This window comes from Chenopodium album, chromosome 16 (genome assembly GCF_948465745.1).
Source record: "Chenopodium album chromosome 16, dcCheAlbu1.1, whole genome shotgun sequence".
Classification (NCBI taxonomy): domain Eukaryota; kingdom Viridiplantae; phylum Streptophyta; class Magnoliopsida; order Caryophyllales; family Amaranthaceae; genus Chenopodium; species Chenopodium album.
The window spans coordinates 23,548,898-23,555,806 of record NC_137849.1 but is presented as its reverse complement, the minus strand read 5'-3'; positions in this window follow the sequence as shown (position 1 = coordinate 23,555,806).

The window sequence follows — 6,909 nt, the reverse complement described above, 5'->3', positions numbered from 1 at the left end:
TTTGGAGTTTGTCTATATCATCAACAATAATGTGATAATGGCCAATGAAATTTTAAAAAAAGCCGCAAGATAAAAAGAAATTATATATATCAGGATGTAGAGTGCAATCAGGTAATTTTTACTCATTTAATATTTTATGCACATTTTAAAATCATAAAATAGACAAAAACACATATCAAAGGGCAAAAATCTATTCTTTCAAAAAAAAAAGGAAAAAAAAAACGCATAAATCTATCCACCTACCTATATGTGTATTTGGATATATATTAAAGGTGCTCTAGTAAGCCAGTAATAAATGGATTGGGTTTCACTACTTTTAGTGTTTGATATTTTAAGTAGTGTGTGGCTTGAGTAATGTCTCGAGTTGCTAGTTTGTAATAACATTTGATTATTTTATCTTAATGTATTTATAATCATCTTGAAATTTTAATTTTTTAAAAAAAGATTTGCATTAGGAGATTCATATTAAATATTTTGTATGTTACTCTTAATGATTCAAAGATATTCAACTATTAACTATACAACAAAAAAATCTTATTTTTCATCAAATTGAAAATTAATACTTTCTCCGTTTTCTTTTAGTTGACACGTTTCTTTAGTCACGTTTGCCAATGCACAATTTCAATCGTTAATATCTTTAATTACCGAAAAGCAAAAATTATAAAAAGTTGATATTTTGAAAATATATCCCACGACGAATCTAACAAGACCCACATGATTATATTTTTCATTACGTATAAATTACAAAACATGGTCAAAGAAAGGTATGCAAATAGTGCTAAGTCAAAACGTGTCAACTAATATTAAACAGAGGTAGTACAATTTTTCGAACTTCAAAATTAAAGTTGTTTAATTATCCTAATTAAGGACTAAAATCATTATATCCAAGTTAATAATAATTTGGTTAGGTAAATTCACACAATATATGAATAGGGAAGGTAATAGGATTTGTATCGTAATACTTGTTGATCTTAATTTCAAGTTTATTTTATTTTATTTTATTTTTTTGGACAGAAGCAAGTCAAGGAAATAAAGTAGAAAAAGAAGTACAACTAAGTCTACAAACATTAGCCAGGTGATGAGCCTTGTTCACCTGGTCCCTCTCCACCTTCCATATAACGCAAACCTGGAAAAAGAGAGTTCAGTTTCCAGATCTCTTTAAAACTCCAAACTAGTTTCAATGTTTCATCCTTCTCTCTGGTGGCCTTGAATCTGTATACACCAGTTCAAGTCTTGCTATAAGCATTATTTAGATGTCAAGTCTAATTCATGTTATGGAGGTGGTGTGGCATATTTATAATGTTTATAGATGTGACACGTGGCATATGATATATTGATGACTTGGCACATTTATAGAGTTTAAAAGGGTGACAAGTGTTACATATTCTGTTTTAGGAATGCTTTTAATATATAAGTATAGATGACTTGGCATGTGCCATATATATATTTTTTAAAATTCCATATAGAAAACAAATGTTATACATAAGTAAAAGATTTGATATACTCAATGGGCACACATTAAGAAAACAGATTCCCTATAAATATTTGATAATGAGGAATATGTAGAAAAGGTAGGTTTGAAAAATTATTTAGAAAATAATAAAATCTTCATTATTTCTTCTATAAAAAAAACAAAGCTAGCCTCATAAACGTACACTACTATCATCAAAATAAATAAATACATATGTACACTACTACTCTATATATATATATACTAGTTTAAATCCCGTGCAATGCACGGTTGTTTTTAATTTTTTAAATAGTTATTATTGTATTGAATTTTATAAAAAATTATACTCATAATATTAATTCAAATGTAAATATAAAAATATATTAGTTTGGTTTATATGGAGAGTTATTATTGTTAAGAATTTTAACTGGAAGAAAGATATTTTTCATTATTATAAAATAATTTCCTTAAAGAATCTTCTTAAAAACAGAAAGTAAAATGGGCGGGAAAATTGTTAATGACATTGTGACAAATGTCATTTTAGGTTCGCTTTTAGTATAGGTTAATTGATTTTTAATTTTATACAAAACCGCAACTTTTACATTACACTGTAAAATTGTATGAAACCACAACTTATACATTACATTATAAACTTGAATGATTTGGCTACTGTTTTTGTTTTACAGTGTACTATGGCCCTAAAATTTCATTTTCCCTCCTGTAATATAGTGAATCATACTATTTTATGTTGGAATAAAGAAAGGGAATTCAAGGAAAGTAATGCTTTTAATATGACCTGTGTTGTAATGCTTGATTGAGGTTAAACACTTTTGAGTTCTTAACGGAACAATAAACCATTTAAATTGGTGCTATTTGAGACGCACTTGATTGATCCACCGTTTGAGGTTGAGTCCTTTGACTCTTAATGAATCCAATTATTGAGTGGACGCACTAAAATTTTAGAATCACCGTTGTTTATGATTGTTGTGAGGTTGAGCATTAAGCTCTTAATGAATCCATGGTCTTATGGGGGTTAATGGCTACAAAGTAGCATTTGTTGAGTTCTTAGGAACATGTTTTAACCCCATTTACTAAGTGCTTGTGATTCACCTATGTGGTTGTGAAGGATAGCCATTTTCTATGGAAAATTTGGGCAGATTTCATAGAGCTTCCACTAGACCTAAGGTGAATATGCTTGGCTATAAAAGAACATATCTCTTCGCCGAGTTCAAGTAAATTTTGGAGAAAGGTATGTGATGTGGGGGTTCTGAATTAAATCTTGGAGTTTCAAGGTTAGTTCATTCCTTGATCAAGAGTCTAAGGGTTTCATGGTTTGTCCACCCTTATACTTGTAATTCATTGTCTCATCTCACTAAGCACTAGATTTCAAATTACTTATGTAATATTTAAGTGTTATGTATCGATCTCCTCTTATGCCTAATATGTAGCTTATCCTCTTCCTTTGTTGGTTTTTCTTCCCTTCTTTTAGTTAGGGATTGTTGGAATAAAGAAAGGGAATTCAAGGGGTCAAGATCGGTCGCCCGATTGGGCGAATTTCACCCGACCGAGCCTGAGAAGGTGTTTGGAAATGCCGAGTGACGTTCGCCCAAGCGGGTGCGAAAGCAACCCAGTTTTGGTTGGGTGCTCGCCCAACCGAGCGCGAGTTTTTTCGTTGGATTTCAACGTCTCTTCTTGGATTCTCCGTCTTGTTTTCTTGGTTGATTTCTTGTAACCCCCACATTTAAGGAGATGATTATGGTGATTTAATCCTTCATCTTTATGTTGATTTATTCTCTCTCATTGATGGAAAATACTCTTCTATGATCTTTCATCATCCTTCATCCATCATTATAAATTGAAGGATGGTTTTCTGATTTCATATACTTGAACATGACCTTCAAATACAAGCTTAAACACATACTCTATATTGGGTATAGTTACTTGGATCTAACCTTCCATCCAAAAGTGCATTTGAGTGGAAGTGGTGTGTTAACCTTAGGGAACGTACCACCGAATACAATTGTGCACCTAGGTTACGCCAGAATTTCGTTTTCAAGTCAGTGAATTTGCTTCACAACACACCGTAATTGTCATAAGATCAACTTTTCGATCTTATTGTTTACTTTTTATTGTAGCCTTGAAATACCTCCCCATTTTACAACTTTTTATATTTCTTCTTGCATTCAATAGAAGTAAAAAAAAAAAATTTAAAAAAATGGGATGGAGTGGTAGTGTACGTTTATGAGGAGACAGAAAACCAAGTATGGTGGATGAATTATGACCCTATCATTAGAGTAGTGTACATTTATGAGGCTAGCAACTTTTATTTATTTTATTTTTTTTTTGTGAATAGTTGTATTAGGAAATAACTGACTATAATATATTGCATAAAATATTTGGAAAAATGTGGTAAATCTTGTAATATAGGAAATAAGGCAGATTTTAAGCATGTAGATATTTCTTGTGATCAAATAATTATAGGGAATCTGTTTTCTTAATGTGTGTTCATGAACACATGTTAGAAAAACCAATTTTTGTTATTAACATAAATAACAGATTTATGTAAATTTACTTATACAATGTTCATTTAAAATAATCAATACTTAATAACTATATAACAAAATACACACCAGCAATGACACGTGTCATTTTTTAGTGTGTACCTTATATTTTTCTAATTTCTTTAAAAAATTCCATATAAAAAAAATTATGCGTAAATAAAAGATTTGATGTATCCTTATACATTAAGTATATATTTATTGCCAACTATTATAAACTTGAGTATAAATCAAGATTTCTTATTAACATAAATAAAAGATTTGACGTGTATTACTACAATATTGTATATATAGTCAAAAGTGCCTATTTTAAAGTATTTATAATAAATCCAATATTTATGCACACTTACTTATACAGTGTTGATTTAAAATAATCAATAACTATATAATAAAGACACACCAATAATGACACGTGTTATTTTCTGGTGTATCCCTTATATATATTTTTGTAAAACTCCATATAGAACTCAAATTTTTATCCATAAAGTATACGACAACTATGAACTTTAGTATAAAACAAGATTTCTTACTAACATAAATAAAAGATTTGATGTGTCTTTTCACAATACTATATAGTCAAAATGCGTATTTTAAATTATATGTAATAAATCCAATATTTATGCATGTAAATTTACTTATGTATTCAATGTTAATTTAAAATAACTATTAAAAATTTTCGTGTATGACACGGTATCTAATCTAGTAATTTTTTGAATACTCTGTTTCAACTAATATCCATCAATTGATCAATATTAATATGTAATGCTCGGTATTTTTTTTTTTTTTTTTTTTGGAAAAATGACAGATATATCCCTTAGAGCTCTAATGGTTGTAGTTTAGAGACTTGTTTTACAATTTAGAAAATTCAATACCTACTAGCTTAACCATTGGAGCTAAAAAATGAAAGTAACTTGGCTAAGCTAATTTGCTTAAGAAATACCTTGCCAGAAATAGGGCGTGATATATTAATAAAATTATTAAATTTAAAATGCTAATTAAATGTTGACACTCATTTAAATCACAAACTCGTAGCTAACTATTGGGACACAAACTAGCTATTTAAGATATTAGGTTAAAATCTTATGTGACATAACAAGCTAATTTGCTTCAGCTTTACATTGAATTTGCTCTAAGTAGCCTATAAAGAAATATTAAAGATAAAAAACATTGATTACACAATTTCCACATGATTTGTCATAAATTTTCAGCTTTTTTTTTTTTTTTTTTTTGTTTTTTTTTTGTTTTTTTAAAGAAATCTATTTTATGCTTATATGTACCCCTAATTAATGATCTTAATTAAATTGATAATCTTTTTATACATGATTCTTAGAGGTGTTTTCTAAAATCACTCAACAATTAGTAACATGTGCTATAGATAGTGCTGTCAAATTTCAAACCGAAACCGTTTAACTGCCCGAAACCGACCGACCCAAATGAGAACCGAACCGATTAAAAACCGATTTTTTTGAAACCGAAAACCGACCCGAACCGTATTTTAGTAAACCCGAAACCGAATCGACCCGAATAATGTTAAACCGTATAAGAACCGAACCCGTTAACAAACCGAACCAAATATAAACCGAACTGAAAGAAAACCGAACCGAAAAAGAACCGAACCGTATCTAACCCGAAACCGGTTCCAACCCGAAACCGTTTAAACTGGCAAAAAAACCGCTTACACCGAACCGTTAGCAAACTGCTACCCGTTTGCACCGAACCATTTAAAAACCGAACTGTTTGTAAACCGAACTAGTTATAAACCGAACAGTTTATGATTCAAACCGCTTCTAAATCGAACCGTTTACAAACTTTTTTATATAATTAAATGAATTTTTTTTTTGACGGGAATATAATTAAATGGATTAAATATTAGAAATCTTAGAATATTTTTTTTAAAATAGCAAGGCAAATCATTCATTAAGGATAATCAGTGTTCACAAACAAGAGCAAAACAAGCAGGCTCAGGCCCTGCCTCAAACTATTAGCAACACTACTGCCTCTAGTCATGTATATAAATGATTAGATAAGAAGCATATAATAACCTAATTGTAAACACAGTAATACATTAATACACTAACTCTTATAATCTATTTCGTAATAAACTAGTAAGATCAGTATGACTAAACTTGAAACAGAACATAATATGTATTTATAAAATCAATGAGAATTTGTTTATAATATGATGCCTAAATAGTAAATATGAAATGATTCGCGACTTTATATAAAACTTGTGAACGCAAAAGGTTAGCAAGTACTATCAAATTTCAAACCAAAACCATTTAACTGCCCGAATCCAAACAACTCGATAAACATTTTATTTTTTGAAACCGAAAACCGACCCGAACCGTAATTTAGTAAACTTGAAATGGAACCGATATGAATAACGTTAAAGTGGTTAAACCATCGAAAAACCGAACCAGTTATAAACTGAACCGAAAAAGAACCGAACCAGTTAAAAACTGAACCGAAAAAGAACCGAACCAGTTATAAACTGAACCAAAAAAGAACCGAACTGTTTTTTAACCCGAAACTGTTTGAACCGGGATAAAAACCGTTTGCACCGCACCGTTAACAAACCGCAACCCGTCTGCACCGAACCGTTTACTACCCGGACTGTTTACAACCCGAACCGAATTAAAACCGCTTAAGAATAAACCGAAACCGAATCGAACCGATAACTATTTAAACCGAACCAAAACCGACCCGTGAGACAATTAAACTGATTCCAAACCGACCCGATTGAATACCGAACAGATTTCAAACCGAACCGAAACCGAATTGTCAAACCGTTTTGACAGTGCTAGCTATAGAAGGACAATATATTTGACATTAATTCCATTTGTTTAAACATAAGATATCAATAAACCTTGACACATCATAGACACACAAGCAATAAAAACG